General features: G+C 42.4%; 1 protein-coding gene across 7 annotated transcripts in view; it reads right to left on the bottom strand.

The window, feature by feature from the left end:
- The window catches only part of DNAJC6 (DnaJ heat shock protein family (Hsp40) member C6), a 166,866-nt gene that overhangs the window by 52,601 nt on the left and 91,760 nt on the right, over window positions 1–22,505 (bottom strand). For 3 of the 7 annotated variants that reach the window (XM_063697970.1, XM_019019358.3, XM_055350086.2), the window contains exon 2: window positions 16,796–16,908. The exons of the other annotated variants lie outside the window; for them this stretch is intronic. The gene's annotated coding sequence lies outside the window, so the exon portion shown is untranslated. The remainder of the gene's footprint in view (window positions 1–16,795; window positions 16,909–22,505) is intronic. 7 annotated transcript variants of the gene reach the window in all.

A 22,505-nucleotide genomic window follows, 5' to 3' on the forward strand; every position in this document is an offset into this window, starting at 1 on the left:
TTGTAAGTTTCCTGAGGCCTCTACAGCCATGTGGAACTGTGAATCAATTAAACTTCTTTTCTTTATAAATTGCTGAGTCTCAGGTAGTTCTTTAAAGCAGCGTGAAAACAGACTAATACAGTAAGAAACACCTGTTTGTTAATAGAAGCCACTGATCTTTTGGGAATGTTCATAACCAAAGCACAACCTAACCTATGCAGGCTGATACAGGAAGGAAGCAGGAATCTGTGTAGAGGAGGTGGTTAATGTGAACAGTGGCCAGGTAGGGCTTTAAGGCCTAGCAGTCAAGAGCGTGAGTCATTCTCACCTGGGTTCCTGCCCAGCTTTGCTACCCCTAGCTATGTGACCCTGGAAGTCAGTCTTTCTAAATCTCTTTCTTCCCATCTGTAAAATAGGGATAAAAATTGTGCCTAATCCATAGGGAAAGATTAAATAAATGCATATAAAGCTGTTGGCATGGTACCTAATAAATCTAGGGGTCAAGAGAACGTAGCTAAACTCTATTATGCCACATCCTGAAATTCCTGTATTGATGGTATTTTTAATCTTTGTTCACTTTCCAACTATATGATGACAAAAGACAAGAATGGCATCTATTCTTTTTCAAAAATTGCAATATATAAGATTTTCAAGTCCCTCTCCCTCTCCCTCTCCCTCTACCTCCCTTTCCCTCGTCTCCCTCTCCCCTTTCCACGGGCTCCCTCTCATGCCGAGCCAAAGCTGGACTGTGCTGCTGCCATCTCGGCTCACTGCAACCTCCCTGCCTGATTCTCCTGCCTCAGCCTGCCCAGTGCCTGCGATTGCAGGCGCGCGCCGCCACGCCTGACTGGTTTTCGAATTTTTTTGGTGGAGACGGGGTTTCGCTGTGTTGGCCGGGCTGGTCTCCAGCTCCTAACCGCGAGTGATCCGCCAGCCTCGGCCTCCCGAGGTGCCGGGATTGCAGACGGAGTCTCGTTAACTCAGTGCTCAATGGTGCCCAGGCTGGAGTGCAGTGGCGTGATCTCGGCTCGCTACAACCTCCACCTCCCAGCCACCTGCCTTGGCCCCCCAAAGTGCGGAGATTGCAGCCTCTGCCCAGCCGCCACCCCATCTGGGAAGTGAGGAGCGTCTCTGCCTGGCCGCCCATCGTCTGGGATGTGAGGAGCCCCTCTGCCTGGCTGCCCAGTCTGGAAAGTGAGGAGCATCTCTGCCCGCCGCCATCCCACCTGGGAAGTGAGGAGTGCCTCTTCCCGGCCGCCATCCCATCTAGGAAGTGAGGAGCGTCTCTGCCCGGCCGCCCATCTCTGAGATGTGGGGAGCGCCTCTGCCCCGCCGCCCCGTCTGGGATGTGAGGAGCGCCTCGGCCCGGCCACGACCCCGTCTGGGAGGTGAGGAGCGTCTCTGCCCGGCCGCTCCGTCTGAGAAGTGAGGAGACCCTCCGCCTGGCAACCGCCCCGTCTGAGAAGTGAGGAGCCCCTCCGCCCGGCTGCCACCCCATCTGGGAAGTGAGGAGCGTCTCTGCCCGGCAGCCGCCCCGTCCGGGAGGGAGGTGGGGGGCTCAGCCCCCCGCCCGGCTAGCCGCCCCGTCTGGGAGGTGTGGGGTGCCTCTGCCTGGCCGCCCCTACTGGGAAGTGAGGAGCCCCTCTGCCCGGCCAGCCGCCCCGTCTGGGAGGGAGGTGGGGGGTCAGTCCCCCGCCCGGCCAGCCGTCCCGTCTGGGAGGGAGGTGGGGGGGTCAGCCCCCCGCCCGGCCAGCCGCCCCGTCCAGGAGGGAGGTGGGGGTTCAGCCCCCCGCCCGGCCAGCCGCCCCGTCCGGGAGGTGAGGGGCGCCTCTGCCCGGCCACCCCTACTGGGAAGTGAGGAGCCCCTCTGCCCGGCCAGCCGCCCCGTCTGGGAGGAAGGTGGGGGGGTCCGCCCCCCGCCCGGCCAGCCGCCCCGTCCGGGAGGGAGGTGGGGGGTCAGCCCCCCGCCCGGCCAGCCGCCCCGTCCGGGAGGGAGGTGGGGGGGTCAGCCCCCCACCCGGCCAGCCGCCCCGTCCAGGAGGGAGGTGGGGGTTCAGCCCCCCGCCCGGCCAGCCGCCCCGTCCGGGAGGTGAGGGGCGCCTCTGCCCGGCCGCCCCTACTGGGAAGTGAGGAGCCCCTCTGCCCGGCCAGCCGCCCCGTCTGGGAGGGAGGTGGGGGGGTCCGCCCCCCGCCCGGCCAGCCGCCCCGTCCGGGAGGGAGGTGGGGGGTCAGCCCCCCGCCCGGCCAGCCGCCCCGGCCGCCCCTACTGGGAAGTGAGGAGCCCCTCTGCCTGGCCAGCTGCCCCGTCCGGGAGGGAGGTGGTGGGGTCAGCCCCCCGCCCGGCCAGCCGCCCCGTCCGGGAGGGAGGTGGGGGGTCAGCCCCCCCCACCCGGCCAGCCGCCCCGTCCGGGAGGGAGGTGGGGGGGTCAGCCCCCCGCCCGGCCAGCCGCCCCGCCCGGGAGGTGTGGGGTGCCTCTGCCCGGCCACCCCCACTGGGAAGTGAGGAGCCCCTCTGCCCGGCCACCACCCCGTCTAGGAGGTGTACCCAACAGCTCATTGAGAACGGGCCATGATGACAATGGCGGTTTTGTGGAATAGAAAAGGGGGCAAGGTGGGGAAAAGATTGAGAAATCAGAAGGTTGCTGTGTCTGTGTAGAAAGAAGTAGATATGGGAGACTTTTCATTTTGTTCTGTACTAAGAAAAATTCTTCTGCCTTGGGATCCTGTTGATCTATGACCTTACCCCCAACCCTGTGCTCTCTGAAACATGTGCTGTGTCCACTCAGGGTTAAATGGATTAAGGGCGGTGCAAGATGTGCTTTGTTAAACAGATGCTTGAAGGCAGCATGCTCGTTAAGAGTCATCACCACTCCCTAATCTCAAGTACCCAGGGACACAAACACTCTGCCTAGGAAAACCAGAGACCTTTGTTCACTTGTTTGTCTGCTGACCTTCCCTCCACTACTGTCCTATGACCCTGCCAAATCCCCCTCTGCGAGAAACACCCAAGAATGATCAATAAAAAAAATAAATAAATAAAATTTAAAAATTAAAAAAAAAAGATTTTCAAAATAAAGAATAATAAAAATATTCACGTAATAGGCACTATAATTGCTAACTTATATATAACACTATCTGGTAGGTATTTTTCTAAGCATTTTATCTATATTCACTCATTTAATCCTCATAGCATCCCAATGAAATAGATAATATTATTATTCCTATGTTATAGATCAGAAAACTGAGGCACAGACATTAAGAAACTTGTCTAAGGGCATACAAGCTAGTGAATATTTATTTACTAGCAGAGTTGAGATTGAGCCCCACGCAACCCTTCCAATCACATCCCACTTTCTTCTCCTAATATCAGCCTGAATTTTATATTTGTCATTCCAATTAATTTCTTCAAACTTGTATTACATATGTTTGTATCCACAAAAAATGTATTAATATTATTTTCCAAGATTTCAAGCTGTACATAAATGGTTTTCTATTTGCATAATTTTGCAACTTTATTTTTTTCACTTACTTTTGTTTAAAATTCATCTATGCTGGTACCAAATGCAGCTTTAGCTCAATTAATGTGTGTATCAATTACCCCACTGATGGACACGTAGGCTATTTGTTATAATAAGCAACACAGTGAGGAACATATGACTTTGATAACATACGTAAGACTCTCTCTAGATTATACCTACAAGCAGAATTTGCCAGTAAATAAGGTATGTACATCTTCATATATCTAGATATTGACAAACCATTCTCCAAAGCAGTCACAGCAGTTTAAATTCCTACAACTAGTACATATGTGTTCCTTCACTCTATATTCTCCTTAACACTTAGTATTGTCAGACTTTTACATTTTTACCACTTTGTCAAGTATAAATAAGTATCTCACTTTGGTCCTATTTTGGTAATTTCCCTGATTACTAGTGAGGTGAAGTATCTTTTACTGTGCTTACTGGCCAGGTGGCTGTTCTTTCAATCATATTTCAGGTACCAGTACACTCCTACATGCCATTTAGATGTTCATACATATATCTATAAATACATGTTGACTGTCATGTTCTTCCATCCTGATCTTAAGAGCTATTGATACCTAACAGATGTCTAAGTCACCATTAGACATCTATTAGAAAATGAGGCTCTGTTAGAAATTGCAAAGCACATTGAATACTGGTAAACAAACAATGAATGGACATATGGACAAACATTAATCATCTCTACCACTAACTGAGCTCTCCAATGCAACAGGAACTGTGCTCAGACCTTTATGATAGTACAGTTTCATATAGCGGGAGAGTGGAAGTGGTTATTATCCCCAGTTTACAGATGAAGCAATGGAAGCTCAAAGAAGGAAAGTAACTCACCAAAGAGTCCAATTAACAAGTGGAAGAGTCAGCAATTCAAACCCATATCTGTGCAATTCCAAAGCCTTGCTAATCTACCATTTCACACTATTCTACATCTTCACTCAGCTCAGGATTCCAACAACTATAATCAAGATGAGCCTACCTGCCTATACACAACTGCCTCTCTCCTATTCCCTGCTCTCCTCCACCTCTCACCCACACACCTTTCATCTGGCTGCTCTCAGCGGCAGATATCCCTACAATAAGCACCCTCATAAATCACTGCATGCCAGGCAAACCAAGTCAATCTCATTACGCAGGCAGCCGAGCCTCTGTCACCCCTACTGCTTCACAGCCCTGAATAAAAGGCCAGGAACAGGTCTAATGGGCACCTCCACAGACTACGGCTAGTGTTACAAATCTGAGAATGCTCTCTTGTGTCCTGTTTCATATGAAATAGAGCACATTATTTCCCTGTAAACACACGCCACCATGTAAAAATCTGTATCGTGTTTTTGTTTTAAATATAGTGAGGATAGAGCAGCATAAAGTGTTTATAATTCTCCCATTTCCATCCCTGTAACATTTTCATGTGTTCAGCCTGAACACCCCTTTGATATATAACTGTTAAAGAGATGACATCAAATTGATTAGATGTCTCTTCAACTCTCAGTTTTATGCTGGAATAGAATTACAAGGCACCAGCCTATTAAAATATATAAATATCCTTGATTATCTAAAAATCAGACTCTCACCATCCCTCAGGCTGCATGCTCTGCTCATTAGAGCTTTGGAATGCTGCAGAAATCAGAACAACTTGCCAGAGTCCATCTGTAACCTTCATATATTCAAATTATACGTTGAACTGGCAAGGCCACACAAAAAAGAAGAGGGGCATTATTTGATGTTGCTCTACTGGTTCTTTTAGGTAGATATTCTGGCTTTCCCTGATGAGCCACATAAGTGCCAAAAGTGCAGATTCTGCAAATATTTTAGCCTCAGCTAGTTAAGAGAAAGGGCAGAGAGGTTTCAAAATATGGCACAACAAAGAAGAAAATGGTGCAATGAGAAAGAAATGCAGAAGACAAACAATGACCACGGTAGATCAAGGGGTAACAAACTGGATCCCATGGGCCAGATCCAGTCCACAGCCTGTTTTTGTACAGTCTGTGAAATAACAACGGCTTTTACATTTTTAAATGATTGAAAAAAGTAGAAAGAAGAATGATATTTCATAACATGAAACTGATATGAGGGTCAAATTTCAATGTCCAGAAGTAAAGTACCCCTATGTGTTTACATCTTGCCTATGGTTGCTTTCATGCTACAATGCAGAGTTAAATAGTAGTGACACAGATCTTACAGCCCACAAAGTCTAAAGCATTTACTCTCTGGCCCTTTACAGAAAAAGTTTTCCAACCCTTGCATCAGATGGTTAACACCACTTGTGTTCTTAGGAATGCAGAGCTTGCTACCTCCAACACCTTTCTAAATACTTTGGCTAAAATGGCACCCAGTGGAAAGAACACTCTGCTTACTAAGGGTCCTCAGGGATTTGAGGGTGTAAGAGAGTGAAGGTGAGGACATCAGAGTTGAGAGAGCATGTGAGTGCCATCCAAAGAGAAAGGTCCAGGACTGCCTTTAAGGCTCCAAGTAGATTCTTGTTTCAATGATGTCTGTGGTGTGAAAATCTAAGCCCACCAAAGACAAACATCAGAGAATTGCACTTTTACCTCTGAGTCACTTTAAGGGTGTAAGAAATAAGTTTTCCTTGGGATTCCTAATGTTTGGGAAACTAGACGCAGTATCCTATTCCTTCCAAGTTGTAGGAACCTGACCAGTCCTTGCTGTCAAGAGTGACATAAAATTTGTGTTTCCTGGGAGAGAATTTCTGTCTCCCACTAGATTGCTAGTTAGCTGTTTGATCATTTATTTGATCATTTATTTGTATCGTGCTTCATTCCAAAAGAGATTTGAGATGATTCAATAGTCATTTAGAAATTATATAAAGAAGATAAACACAAATGCTAGGGCTAGTCTTAACTGCCTTAATGTAACTGAAAATATAAAAAAGTAAGTGTGGCTGCTTTTCATAAACATTTTATTGATTTCTTAGCCATGGACAAAACACTGTGAGAAGTGGTATAGAAGGAGAAGGAATGTCCATAATGCATAGTGATCATCCCCTCATATGCTTATTCAGTATATGCCTATGGCACCCTGGGCTGTGGATAATTCCATCTGGTCCCCTAAGAAGAAATGCTCCCCCATAAAATACTGTCATCAAAAGAAGGATGGTATGCAAAAACTTACCAAAAAGAGACGTTCATCAAGATAGTGTTTACCATGGCAAGAGGCTATAAATGATGTATTTTTTTCAATAGTAAGGGAATTGTTAAATATCTCTAATAACGCCATATGGTTAGCTACTAAAATCATTTTGCAGAAAAGTACAGATGGGCATGGCAAAGGCTAAATGAAAAATAAGCAGGCTACAACACATAATCCACTGTATAATCTTACTTTTGTAAAAGAAAACTATCTCAGTTTAGAGAAACAATTCAGAGGATATAATAAACATAAAATAATAACAACTGAAACCTACTGAATGCCTACCACATACTAGGCCACTGATCTAAATTCTTTATGTGTAGTAACACATTTAATCTTCACAAATACCCTATGAAGGCAATACCATTGCTAGGTACTAGGTGGCACGTGGTACAAGCTATAGCTGTGGCCCTGGACACAGCTGCTCAACAGACCAAGAGGGCAGAAGCAGGTGCATGTGTAGCATCCATGGAAGGCTCCAGGGGAGCTAAGCACTGGCAGGCAGAGGCCACAGAGCAGGTAATGCCAATGAGTCAGGCTTTCTCGTTTCAGGCCACATAGGAAGCATAGGCATCCAAGAGCATCACAGCTCTTACAAGGCAATAGCACACCCAACTCTCTTTGTACCGCAATAAAGTGCCAGGGCCCTTAGGATAATCTTTTTCTTTTTCTTTTTTTTTTTTTTTTTTTTGAGACAGGGTGTGGCTCTGTTGCCCAGGCTGTGCAGTGCAGTGGCCCAATCTTGGCTCACTGCAACCTCCACCTCCCAGGCTCAAGCGATCCTCCCAACTCCAACTCCTGAGTAGCTGGGACTACAGGGTTGCACCCATGCCTGGCTAATTTTTGTATTTTCTGCAGCAACGGGGTTTCGCCATGTTCTCAAACTCCTGAGCTCAAGTGATCTGCCTGCCTTGACCTCCCAAAGTGCTGGGATTACATGTGTCAGCCACTACGCCCAACCAGAATAATCAATTTAATGGGGAAGTTGCTGGAAGGTTTGGCTGGCATTCCCTATGTCAAACCATGGCCCGGAAATGGAGATCATTTAGCTAGTAACAAGAATACTCTTCAGAATGTCCAAAAATCAATTAAAAAATTGGAAATTAGAGTGATAATTTGTGCTATAAACAGTGATAATATACATGTGCTTGTGTGTATTTATGTACAGAATAAAAGGGGGTTATATTTTACATCGATATATATTGATTTCTATATTATGCTAGTGTGCCAGTTATTAAAGCTTTTGTCATCACTACAGACACCATGAAATCTGTACGTGCACACATGAGTATGTCCACACTCACTTTTCAGGACGTTAATGGGAAGAGTACTAGACTATGATGGCTCAGCTATTTCCCAAGCTATGGGAGAATCACAAACTCAGAGTCTCAAAGAATATAAACACAGGAGAATGAATTAAGTGATTTCCTAAGTCCCCTCCACTTTTAAAATTCTTTAACACTATCATCATCCTCATACAAAGGCCATCTACTAAACGTGTACTCTAGGCTAGACACTCAGCTAAGCAGTTTCCATAAACAACTAAATGGGACGCTTGCACTAAGCACAGTGGCAGGTGGGAGTCCCACTGAGGAAACTGAGGTTTTGGTGAAGTTTAGTAACAGTCACAACAGAATGAAATGAAGCTAGGTTTGGCTGGACCCAAAGCCTCTGCTCTTATTCACTTCCCCATCCTGCCTCTTTCAAGAGGTACTTTTTGTGTCTCATGCCTCCATTCTCCCACCTCATTCTGTTCCTCCATCCTAGGACTCAGAGCAGTCAGCTTGCATTATAATTACTTGTGAATGAGTCTACCTCCCCTCAACTCAATTACTTGCTATTGAGTCTTCAATAGCAAGAAGCATGTTTCATGCCTCTTCACAGTCCCCTAAGTGCAATATATGGCACACAGTAAGCACTCAATAAAAGTATGTGAAACTGAGCTGCTATGGAATGCAATAATCAAAGAGAAGATGGCAGAGATGGCAAGGAAGACCAAACAGATCAACTTTGGCAGTGATCTGGTCTTTGCTTAACTGTAGGTAGCAAATATGACTAGATGCTTTCACTGTTTCACTGTCTCCTCAAGCTTTTCAGAATTTCTGATTGCAACACTGCACCCACTGAGAAAGCCTGCCTAAAAGATGGAGATTTCATGAAATACAACATGCGCTTTATTGTAAAGAAGGCTAATATTTGATGGGAAATGTTTATCTTCAAAGAGACAGAGGAACTAATTAAGAAACCAATACTAGCTCCTCTTTCCCGAAAGGATCGACAACATGAAAAAAGATTGATAAGAGTGGAAAAAATGAGAAATACAAAGTAATGACTACATTGAAACCAAAATGGACTCTGCGTGTAATAAAGATAGGGCACAGTGTTCACAACCAGGCTGTTGGTGCTAGGGGAATTCCAGTCAAATGGATGTAACATATTTTGTTCCTTCAAGGATCAAAGAAATCAGGCTACAGGTGCCAATCCAAATTCTACTCAATAAACTCTCATATAAAACTTTACATGGATATTGCTTAATTTGATTCAACAGACAAAGTAAGTACTTATGATGTGCCAGGGAAAAGGGGTCTAAATAAGGAATCTTTACTCTTCAACATGTGGACCAAATAAAAAGGTTCTGCATTATGAAATAATAATAATCAAATCTAGTCAATGAGATCAGAATCCTCAATAGAAACCTGAAGAAATAGAAAGGGTTCTGCGTACCACATGGAACCTCAACTCCAGAAAGTGAGGGGCCATCAATTGTTTTTTTTCTCCCTTCTCTAATCAAAAGATCAGGGCTTAAATTGCATAAAATGGACTATGACATTTCCCTCTTAATTACCACCCTGGAACAGAGAAAATGTCCTTGCTGTTATCTGACCTTGTCTATGATAGAGAATAGAGATAGCAGAGGACTGATGGTCTGCTTAAAGAAAACCGCAAAGAGAAAAAAATAAGGCAAAAATTTTCTGTTCGACATTTCAGTTCCATTTAAGAGAGACAGGGGAGACAATATAGGCACCAAAGGGCAACTGAGAGAACTCTATCAGTCTTCCCAAACAACCCCCCACATACAGGTAGAATTTTAGAAAACCAGTGTGCTTGTTATGCATATGCAGCTCTAAGAAGCGTTTTCTCAAGCTCCTCCCCTTCCACCAAGATTGTCTTCTCTTAGCTCCAAGGCAGAAATTCTGGAGCTGCCATTGCAAGCCAACTTCTGAGAGAAAGATCAAATTACTGTTCTCCAGAAAAGTAGCAGTGGTTGTGGATGAATATTGTTTGTTGTTTACAAGATCAAGGTAAGTGTATATGTGCTATGTGCTACATATAACACACACATGTGCCACACATATGCCAAAGTGGCCTTACTATATGTTAGGCACCATGCTAGGAATATACAGTATCCCACACATTAAAACTGAAATATATTTTTGCTCTTATTTTTCAGATAAGGAAACTGTGTCTCAAAGAGGTCAATTCGTGCAAGCAGGCAGGCTCTGTGGCACAATGGATAGTGCATTGGACTTCTAGCCTAAATCAAAAGAGAGTCAGAGGTCAATTCATTCACCAGATTACTTAGTTAGGATATATCCAAATGTCGGTGTGAAGACAAGACCCATGTTTTTTTCATTTCATCAGGCACAGTCAGGAACATAACAGAGAGCTGGAAGCCCCCCTTGGACAATGAGAGGAAAGAACCCAGACTCATAACACTTTAATACTCAATAGAATATTAGCAATGTATCCCTATGCCTCAAATGGATGCACCAGGAAAATAAAATGACTTCCCCAAATCATTGCCATGACTTAACTTTTTGAAAAAAACAGCTATATTGACACATGAAATTTACATATAAAACTACATATTGAAAATGTTTATAAGGCCGGGTGCAGTGGCCCACACCTGTAATCCCAGCATTTTGGGAAGCTGAGGCGGGTGGATCACCTGAAGTCAGGAGTTCAAGACCAGCCTGGCCAACATGGTGAAACCCCGTCTCTACTAAAAACACAAAAAATTAGCCGGGCATGGTGGTGGACACCTGTAATCCCAGCTACTTGGGAGGCTGAAGCAGGAGAATTGCTTGAACCTGAAGGCAGAGGTTGCATTGAGCCAAGATCGCACCACTGCACTCCAACCTGGGCAACAAGAGCGAAACTCCATCTTAAGAAAAAATATATATATATAACTGTGTGTGTACACACACGTATGGATGATTCATTCTTGCAGTATATTTGATCAATGATTCTGCTGTGGTGTGGTATTCTATTGTGCATTGTCTATACACAAGATGGTGAAAACACAGAGTACAACTCAGCACTGTAGCAAATATACGCATACACATACACCACACTCAAAGGGATCTCACACCAAGAAACATTTCAGATAAAAGTCCTGTATCCTTTGCAAAATATAAAATACCTAGACCTCCTGGAGAGTAGAGATCCTCTGACAATTCCTCAGAAAGCCGGGGCTACTTTGAATACTTTATATCTACTTTAAATAATTTACATCAGCAGTTCTAAAATATGATCCCACAACCATCAGTTTCAGAATTATCTGGGGTCTTTACTTAAAATGCATACTCCTGATTTCCACTTCCAACCATGATAATGGTATTGGACTTGAGCTCCTGTGATAAACTAGATAAGTTATATAAAACATCTGTTTTTTAGGCATTAAACAACAGTCTAAAAAGGACTGAGATCTTTGAAAGAAAGAAACCACACAAGGTGAGCCTCACAATTGCTCCAGCTTTTGCCTGGAAGCACTTTCCTATTATCATAAAATGATCTAGAGCCCAAGTAGAATAGTGGTCCCCTGAGCTGTGAAGGCAGGGATCAAAATACAAAAACTACTAAGAAGCAGGAATATGTGGGACAATATAAAAGAAAATAGGGAGAGGCACAGTATGGACATAGGGATTAGGGGTGCTGGAGGGATAGGAGGGAAAAGACTGCATGGAAATTCACCCTGAGTCCTTAGCTGAGGTCTGGGCTGTGAATATAGAGAGTAAGACTTCACAAGGCCCAGCAGAGACTGCCTGATGCAGGGCTGAGAACTAAACCAGCACTATATACCAGAGGTTATAAATGCTGGCATATGTTGGAGCTCTAGCATAGCCAAAATGGAAAGCTCTTGCTGAGCATCTCAGGCATTTAGCTGGATATTCAGTGTTTCTGTATCAGAAAGGCCACATCACGCTAGGAATAAGGACTACATCCTGGAATAAAGGCTGCATTCCTAGGACTAAGTTGAAAACCACAATAGACCCATTTTAACAAAGAATAAAATCAAGCCTAATGACCAGAAGGATATGTCAGTAATTTAACTGTCTTCCAGAATAAAATTTAACATGTTTTCAAAGAAAATGGTAATCCAGACTTCCAACAAAGTATCATCACAATGTTTATCATACAATAAAAATAAAACTACAGATATAAAGGAGCAGTAAAAATTGAACAATAAAAGAGCAGTAAATAGAAATAGAACCTGAAATGCTTCCGATATTAGAATTAGTAGACAAGAACTTTAAGCTTATTAATATGTTCAAAGGCTTAAACAAAGAGGTTGTCTTAATGAGCTAACAGCAAAGAATATTTTAAAAAAGAAGAAGAAAATTGCAGAATTAAAAAGTATAATATCTGAAATGAAAATTTTGCTAAATGAGCTTAACAGAAGATTGGAAACTGCAAAACAAAATGTTATGAACTCGAAGGCAGGTTGACAGAAATTAAAAACAGAGTCTCAGTGACCTGTGAGACAACATCATGCAAGCAGTTTACCATCATGTAAGCAGAGTCTAAGAAGGGACGCAGGAAGAAAATGGAACAGAAAAAACTATTTTATTTCCAACATTTGGTGGAAAAAAATTCAACTCAAAATGAAAATGTCTCAACCTTGGCGCTCAGCACTATTGAATTTTAAATTGGATAATTCTTTGTTGTGGGGGCCTGTTGCGGACATTGTAGAACTTTTAGCAGCATACCTATCCTCTATTAACTAATTTCAAGTAATATCCTCTCCTATCTGAACTCTAAGCAAAGACAACCAAAAATACCTCCAAACATTGCCAAACGTTTCCCAGAGAACCAACATTGTCCCTGGTTAAAAACTATTGCTGCAGATCCAAGTAACTCAGCAAACCCAAAACAGGATAAATATACAAAGAATCAACTTAGACACATCAGAATAAGACTGCCAATGAGAAAAAGAAAAAGAAAATCTTAGTAGTGGATAGAGAAAAAGATATATCACATATAGAGGAACAAAAATGTCAATAATGGCTAACATTCATCAGAAACAATGGAGGTCAGAAAACAATGAAATGAATTTTTTTAAGAGTGCTGATAGAAAAAACCATCAACCAAGAACTTTGTAGACAGCAAAAAATCCTTTCAAAACAAAATTTTATATGAAAAACACAAGAAAATGTGTTGCTAATTGACCTGCATTACAAGAAATGCTAAAGGGAGTTCTTCAGTCTTAAGGGCAATGTTACCAGATGAAAACTCAGATCTGTAGGAAAGGATGAAGTGTACCTGAAATGGTAAATGTCTGGGTGAATGTAAAAGATTATGGTTTTCTTCTCTTAATGCATCTGAAAGATCACTGTTACAAGCAAAAATAACAACATTGTATTGTGCGGTTACTACACAGATGAAAAATATATGACCAAATAGCACAAAAGATGGGTGGAAGGTAAGTGAAATTTTACTGCTATAACATTCTCTTATTTTATTTTAAGTATACAGTGATAAGTGAAGAATAAATATTGCAATCTCTAGAGAAACCACATACCAAAAAATATATATATATTTACATATATATATTTTATATATGTATTTACATATATTTTTATATATATTTACATGTATATTTATATTTATATATACACACACGCACACACACAAATATACATACCACATATACATATAGCCAAAAAGCCAGAAGAATTAAAATTTCATATTAAAATATATGCTTAATCCTAACAAAGCTGAAAAGAATAGAGAAACTAAAAACAGAAGCAATAGTTAGAAAAAAATAACGAGAGTAGACTTAATCCCAATTATATTAATAATTATAATATATCTAAATAGGCCAGATACTATCATTAAAAGACAGAGATTATCAGACTGCATTAAAAAAACACAAATTATATGCTGTCTACAAGAGATGTACTTTAATTACAAAGTTACAGATAGGTTAATAGTAAAGGATGAGAAAATATTAATCATACAGTAAGCAAAAGAAAGCAGGTAGGCCTATATTAACATGATACAAATTAATTTCAAGACAATATTACAGAGTTAAGGAATAATGTTTCATAATAATAAAGGGTCAATTATTCCATAAGGTATCATTCTAAATGTATGCACAGCTTCTAAGTATATGAAGGAAAAATGAACAGAAAAGTAGAAATAAAGGGACAAACCCACAATCACAAATGCAAACTTTTTAAGAACAAGTAGACAAAACATTGGTATGGAAAGAAAACATTTGAACAACAATACTACATTGCCCTAATTGACATTTATAGAATACTGCAACCAACAACTGAAGAATATACCTTCTTATCAAGTGTTTACATATGCTGGGGCATAAAATAAGTATCAACAAATTTCAAAAGGTTAAAAAATGCGTATTTCTGGGTGTCAATTAAGATTCATTGAAACGCTTTAAGGCATAATGATGAAATTAAGGCTCAAGTCACTTAGCTTGCTAGTAGCTGGCAGGGCAAGGAAACAAATATTGCTCTAACTGCAAATGGTGTGTCCCTTTTGCCATATGCTTGAATAGAGCCTAGACTGGGGAAGATAAGGCAAACATATGAATCACCAGAAAATGCCATCCTTAGTCCAATAAGGCTGTCTGCATTGCCATTGGTCATTCTTTGTTCAAACTCTGCTGTACTATGCTAAAAACTAGGAGCTCAATTACTTGAGAAAAATCATGTTAAAAACTTCATACAAAACCATATATCAGAGAGCTCAAGGGAGGGAATCAACCAATATATGCAACAAGGAATCCTGAGATTTTGGAACTGGAAGTACAACTGGTCAAGAAAATCTTCATTTGTGTGTGTGTGTGTATGTGTGTGCACGTGTGTGCGCGCACATGTGTGTGTGATTGCAGGGTTGAGGGGAGGGGAGAAAACGGGGAAAAGAGGTAAAAAGCAGAGACATGAATTCCAGTTTCTACTTTATGAAAAACGGTTTCATTCAGATATAAATATAAACATTACCTATATTTTGTTATATTTTATACATTAAAATATGCTGCATTACACAATAATATCACATATATGTATAATATAGAAGACATTCATAATCAATGTGGAAAATTTGGGCACACTTAAGGACATATATAAAGAGCATTAGAAAGAAACCAAATGGCTGGGTGAGGAGAATGGAATTGAGGCTGACGAAGTGAAAAAAAAAAGAAAATCTACAATAAAACCAGACAGGGCCTTGTGCCGTATAAAGACTGCAAAGCAGTATGATTAACTCACTTCTCTGCCCCTGAGGTCTACTGAAACCAAAGAAGATGAAATTAAGACAGAGAAGAAAATAAACAAGGGTACCACTGTTAACATTCTGGAGACTATATATTCTTACATTCTTAGTTCTGTTTTTGTGTATACGTACACATACACATTTTGTGTTGTGTGTCCACATACATAGAAATAAAGATGATACTGTGTATAGATTTGGACCTGCCATATTTCCACTTAGCAATGAAATGTAGTCTTCTGAGTCATTAGTATTTTTTCTCTCATATCTCTCACAGTGCTGCATTATAATTATTAGTTGATTCTCTACTGTTTAGACACACCAATAATTATTATAAAGTTGCATATAAAGTAGATAAGCATTCTGAGGAGCTTATTTCCAGCCTGTGTATGTCTGTGTGTGTGTGGCAGGCAGGGGTGGCGGAGCGGGGGTGGTGCTAAAGGTTGTTGGAAATAGGAAAGAGTATGGCTTACCGCAGAGGTGATGTCTGAATTGCAGTTTGGATGGAAATGGGCTGAAGGGCATTTTAGTCCATTATTTAGTACAAAATAATGTTGGAGAGCAAGCAAAGGTTAAGAGAACATCATGTCAAGGACGGACATAAAAGTGAAAGGATCATAACTGAGCTCTGATTATAAGTGTACTAGGGAACATGCTAGGCTCACCCGGCACTGAAAGATGAGTATTACAGTCTCCCCTAAGCAGATGAGGAAGGGCGGGGCAGGGGTCTCTGAAAAAGAAAGTAATTTGCCTAAGGCACCAACTATAATAGATACTGGAACCAGGATATAATGTTGTTTCCTCAGGGAACTTGAGGGTGTGTTAGAGAGGGATGGAAGATGAGACTGGGAAGGTGAGTGCTCCTCAGACCTCAGAAGGTCAAGCTAAAAAGTAAGAACTTTTACCAAATTCTCTTACTCTCTCACACTGAGATATGGAATGACAAAAAAAAACATGGATTATCAGCAAATTTCCAACAAGCTGTTCGCAGAGCAGATTAATATTGCCTGAGACAAGTGGATTTCCCCAGGGATAGCACACTCTTTAGGGCATATTTCAAAAGCAAGTATTCCATCCCAAGCCAGCCGAAGAAAATTTCAAGGCAGTCCTTCAGCATCTAAATTATCAGATAATTGTATTAGTAGGAACTTCCAATAGGTAGTCTCTAGTAAGCCATGCCAGGCATAAAAATGTTCAATGAGGCTAAGCAAACCCAGTGAGGACACTTCTAAATGCTAACTACACAGGGAGGCAGATACAGTCTGAAGGTGAATCCTAGGAGAAAACCCAAAAAACCCACAGCAAGCATTTGGAGGAAAATCTGCTACCTAAGTACAAAGAGAACCTGCTACTCCTCTGTTTCACTGGTCTCTAGGGCAAAGAAAGCTACCGCTAGCTGTGGGCTCAGCTTCTGGTGTGGACTTGGCTTATGGAGACCTTCTCATAAACATCTGGCCACTACCCTCCCTTGTGGAAAAACCAAACACTGAGCAAAAGTAAAGTCAATGGGAATGGTTGGCTTCTGTGCTTGGTTGGCCAGACATGGTAGCCTACCTGGATCTGCACTCTACATACAGAAGACATGGGCTAAATCCCAAAGGCCAAAAGTACACCCTTACCTGGTGGGTAGTAGGAGGTTGGTTCCTACCCTCTCTTCAGACTCCTTCCACTCAAAAATTGACTCTCCACGTGTTACTTTTCCCAAAAATTCTCGACTCAATAATAACCACTCCTGGAGAACCAGGAAAAGAGAAAAAGCATTTATTTAGTACTAGCGTGTTGTGATTAAAAGAACCTAGGATTTGCAAACAAGCATACCTGGATTCACAACACTGACTCTCCTTCCTTGCTATCTGTGTAACAGCAGGCAAACTAGTAAATCTCTCTAAGCCTCAGTTTTCTCAACTGTAAAATGGAGGTAGATAATATCCTCCTCCCATGTATACGATGATTAAATGAGATAATGATGGATAAGCATTTGTCACCTAGAAGGCAATCATAAACAATATTTGCCTATGCATGCCTACCTTCTTATTTCTATATGGGAAAGTGGAGGAGATCCTAATGGGCAAAATACACACACACACACACACACACACACACACACACGAAAGGGAGAGAAGCACAAAAATGGTCTGCAGCTAGGAACTGCCACATCCTTCCATCAGTTCAGTGGAAAGGCCACTTACTTGCTGTATAACCTTATACAGAGAAGGCCTATGATACCTTCCTCATAGAATCATCACAAATATTAAATCCATCATCTGTAAAAGCCCACTCACTGTCTGTTACATTTACAACTTAGTAAATGGCAACTTGAGGTGGAGGTGGATGTGGTAGCATTGAATTAACAACAACATAACTCACAAGGGCTCACCAACTGGGACTCGGAACTATTTTCTTTGGAGATTGGATGGGGATTTGAAATGTATACAGATCAGGCATCTGGGAAACAGTCCTTAGATGGAAATCCTCATATGTAGCCCCATCCTGCCTGAGGTAGGCTTACCAAGCAAAGATATGCAGTCCCTCCCTGGATCCCATGTTAACTAGCTGTTCTGCCTGCCTTTCTGGCTTAATTATGCTCCAATAATCCTGACAAGATTGGCTGGATTTCGCTGTAAATCATGACAGTGGAAATCCTAAAATAAAAGTAAGATTAATGCTATGACCTCAATCTTGGCATGAGGGCTCATTAATTGCAAATCATGGAGTTAATTGAATTCTAGGCATAGCACTGCTAGCTGGATTAAATTTCCTGAGACCTATTTCTTTACCGACATGAAGATAACTGAAATGCACCAATGACAACTAAGCCAAATATTGGGGGTTGCTAAGGAGACAGATAATTATTTTCCTGGCTCACTAGCTGCCCAACCATCAAAAGAGTTTTATGTCATGCTTTGGAGGACTGTCCCTATTATTACAGCCACCCTCCCTGTCTTCTTCATGCTCAAGGGTGTGATGCAACCTCTCTGAACCTCAGTTTTGCAATAATACTTGTTAAGAATGAAATACACACATGTGCATGTATCTACAAGAAGTGCTCAATAAAAAGTAGGCATTATCATCATCCTATCTTTGACTCTTTGCCATCATTCATTATTATAAGGACCCCTGGAGGGAGGAAAGAGCTGTGTGACTTTCCTTCTGCAGGCTGCACCCTGGTGGGCTATAGAAATGGCACCACAAATGGCATAGAAAAATCACTGTACACCCAGGGCCTCCCTAAGTTCAAGGCAGCTTCTGTTTCTACTTAGCATCTGGCCAATGCAGGTGCTAGTACAGTAGTCCCCTCTTTTCCATAGAGGATACAGTCCAAGACCTGCAGTCGATGTCTGAAACCACAGATAATACCAAACCCAACTGCCATCAATTGGAACACGTTTCTGTTCATGTCTTCCACTCACAAACTGAAGCCTTTTCCATCTTAATACAGCACTTACACACTGTGGCCATAACATTTGCCGTCTGAGATGTAATGGCACAACTAGCATGAATTCCCTTTTTCCTTCTTCACAATTTCACAGATAAAAGATTCACTCTTACCATAGATCTATACAACCTCGGAATATTTTTTTTCCTTTTTTTTTATTAAGTCAGGAACTTTTGCCTTTTCACTTAAAGGAAGCACCCTACAGCTTTTCTCTGGCATATCCAAGTTGCTGGCATCACTACTCTTGTGATTTGGGGCCATTATGAAGTAAAATAAGGGTCACTTGAACACAAGCACTGCAATAACCGAGATAGTCAATCTCATCACTTACACAACTACTAAGTGACTAATATGCAGTAACATAACGCTGGACAAAGGGATGATGCATATCCCAGGCAGGACCAAGCAAGACGGTGCAAGATTTCATCACACTACTCAGAATGCCACACAATTTAAAACTTAATGGATTATTTCTGGAATTTTCATAACACTTTCAGACTGCAGTTGGCAGCAGATAACTGAAACCTTGGAAAGTGAAACCACAGGTAAGGTAGTCTACTGTTTGTCTCTTCTCTTTCCTGCAGTCTGGTCTGTGTGGTTCCATCTGCTCTTCGGACAAAAAAATTATATGCATAAATCCTCATCCAACACTGACAGATGAGTATTGCATCTCCACTACACAGGAGGAAGGAGGAAGACTCTGAAATGGAGAGGAATGTGTATCAGGCAGCGGCAATGGTACATACTAGAGCCAAGATATTATGGTGTTTCCTCACAGAACTGGGTGGTATATTAGAGAGGGGTGAGAGGTGAGACTGCAAAGGTGAATGATGCTCAGATCTCAAAAGGCTTGAAAGTCAAACTAACCTTCAAATGAGTAGATAAAGAAATTTAGCATCACTGGGAAGGGTGAGGGGATGCTTTTGTTGAAAGCTGCAACGCAAAATTGAGAATGCGCAAGAAGAGCTTAGCGAGAAGAGAGTGCTTAATTTTTATCTGTATCAAGTACTCAGCATGACACTTACCAGGGTAAGCCATCTAAAAAAGGACACTTAGTTGAACTGAATTGAATCTGTCAAGAAACCAACAGTTTCTATTCACTTTTAAACCAATTTCAATTGCATTGAAGTGCAGCAAGATGATAACAGCAATAGCCATCACTTATTAAGCACCCTTTGATCCCTAGGAACTAGACTACAAGCTTTATGTCCATTATCTTACTTAATCTTCACAATTATGTTGCCAGGTAAGTTTGATTATTCCCTTTTTACAGAGGAGCAAAGTGAGAACTTGTCTTAGACCATTTGGGCTGCTGTAACAAGGTACTATAAATTGAGTGGCTTATTAAGAACAGAAATGTATTCCTCACAGTTCTGGGGACCAGAAAGTCCAAGATCAAGGTGCCTGCAGATTTGGTACCTAGTGAGGGCCCACTTCTTTATTCGTAGAAGGCCATCTTCTCCCTGTATCCTCCCATGGTGAAAGAGACAAGCAAGTTCTCTGGGGCCCTCTTTTATAAAGGCACTAATCTCGTTCATGATGGCTCTGCCATCACAACCTAATCACCTCCCAAAGGCCCTACCTCCAAATATTACCACATTAAGGATTAGGTTTCAGCATATGAATCTGGGAAAGGAGGGGACACAAATATTCAGCCCACAGCAGGACCCAACACAAAAATTTAGGTCATATAGCCAGGCTCTTCCCTAGGTCTGTCTCACTCCAAAGCCTGTGTTCCACTGACAACATTTTGCTGCCTCCTATTATATTTGTTAAAAGCTTAAAACATAAAAGGAAACAGTCAAACCCAAAAGCACTGCGGGAGAACAAAAAAGCCAGACCTTGGCCTGATGTCTGCTCTGCATTAATCTAAGGATATTTTCAAGAACAGACACCCAGGAGTGGAAAACTGCTATGCATTCATTGCATAGCAATGAAATTAATGAAAACTAGTTTCTAAGGCTTGAACAGGCAGGAGTGGAAAACTACAATCCAGCTATGATCGCGGTCCCTCATACGGACTTGGTCCCACAAAGGGATGATGACAGTGGCTCAAGATGCTCTTTCCTAATTCAGCCTCCTCTTGCTGCCCAATCCCACCCACCCCACAGGCACACACAGCCTTTAGGGTCAATAGCTGCTGTCTTTGACTCTCATGTTCAACAGCCACATGCACCAGCATTCCAGGGGTAGTGGCAGCAGAGCACAGAAGGTGGGGAAAGAGCATGAGCCCGAAGAACCAAACTGTAAATATGCTTTCCATCTTCCCCCAAAGAACCACTCTACAGACTTGGAAACCTGCCCATTGTCAAGTCCCTTTGTGGTGTGAAAGCATATCAGTGCTGACAAACCCAGGGTCACAGCCTTTTTTCTTTGAGAAGACTATGGCCAAAAGAGCTGATAAGTCATTAGCAGCATCTGTTCTCCTCTGCTGCCTTCTAGATCCCAGGTAACACAATCAGAGCTCACAGGTGCTGAAATTTCAAAGACAGGCACTAATAACCATAAAAAGGGTCTCCAAAAAATGCAGCTGACAGGCAAGCAGGTGGCTTTCCATCATGAACAATGTGTCCTCTGCAAAATCCACAGAATGGTAAGAATAGGTGGACAGATACATTGCAAGGGTTTGGTTTCCAAAGAAGGAACTAGGGCCACGGCTAGCTTAAAGATTGGAAGAGGGCAATGCAGCCCTTTGGTGTCTGGTATCTTCACCAGGCTCCCGCTGTGTGCTAGGTTCATGCAAGATGCTTCACACACACTGTTTCATTTCACCCTGAAAAGGACCTTGCTAAACAGGCTATCAGTCCCAGTTAACAGGTGCAGAAATGAGGCTCAGAGAGGTTGCATAACCCGCCCAAGCTAAGAGGTCTGGCAAACAGTGGTGCAAGAGGTTCCCAAGGTTAAATGTCAGCCTAGGTACCAGGCTATGCATCAGAATAGCCTGGGGTGCCTGTTTTAAAAAATGCAAATTTTCAGATTTCTTTCAAATCAGAATCTCTGAGAGTGGAGCCTAAAGTCTACATCTTTCAACACCCCTCAGTAGCTTCTGATAAACAGAAAGTGTAATAACACAGCCACAGCCCTATGCCACACTGTGTGACAGAGGACAGACAGCCCTAAATGAAGGTCAGGCAGAGTCGGGGAGAGAGGCAGAGAAGCTACCATTCTTTGGACACTTTTTATCTGCCAAATGCTTCATATAGATTATCACACTTAATCATTACAACAACCTGCTGTGGTGGATATTATCATGCCCATTTTATTGAGGAGGAAATTGAGGCTCAGTGAAGTTAAATGACTGGATAAAAGTCACACCTCTAAGAAACACTGGGGTCAGAACACAAACCAGATCTGTGTGGCTCTAAATCTCATGCCCTTTCACTATCACATTCTTCCTTACCTCTTTTTGACAGAGAGTAGAGGTCTCAGTGCAATCGCCAATAGCACATAGATGGCTATAGCTATGGAAGGGCCCAAAGAAGACCTTGCCCAATATGAATCAGGCAGCAGAAATGGCTACATCCTGAGGGAGGCCAGCTCTTCCTCCAGCAGCTACCATTGCTGTTCTTCTGATAAGAGCAGGAGCCTGGACTCACCAAATACAATGTGGGCAGCACAACAGTGGAGCCCTCATCCCTCGTCTCTCAGCACTCTTGCATATTGAGAGTCCACTCCCTCCCAGGCAAGGGTCCAGGCATTCGGGAATCTGCATGATCTGACCCATAAGGTTAACCAACAGAGTTCAAGTTCCAAATACCAGTGTGCCCTTAAACATATGGCTTTCCTTCTCTGGACAAAGTCTCTTTCTATAAAATGTGGAGGTGGAATTTGCTGCTCTCCAAGGTCCCATGAACTCTGGGTGACTCCATGACTCATAGAGTCTATATAATGTG

This window comes from Gorilla gorilla, chromosome 1 (assembly GCF_029281585.2).
Source record: "Gorilla gorilla gorilla isolate KB3781 chromosome 1, NHGRI_mGorGor1-v2.1_pri, whole genome shotgun sequence".
Classification (NCBI taxonomy): domain Eukaryota; kingdom Metazoa; phylum Chordata; class Mammalia; order Primates; family Hominidae; genus Gorilla; species Gorilla gorilla.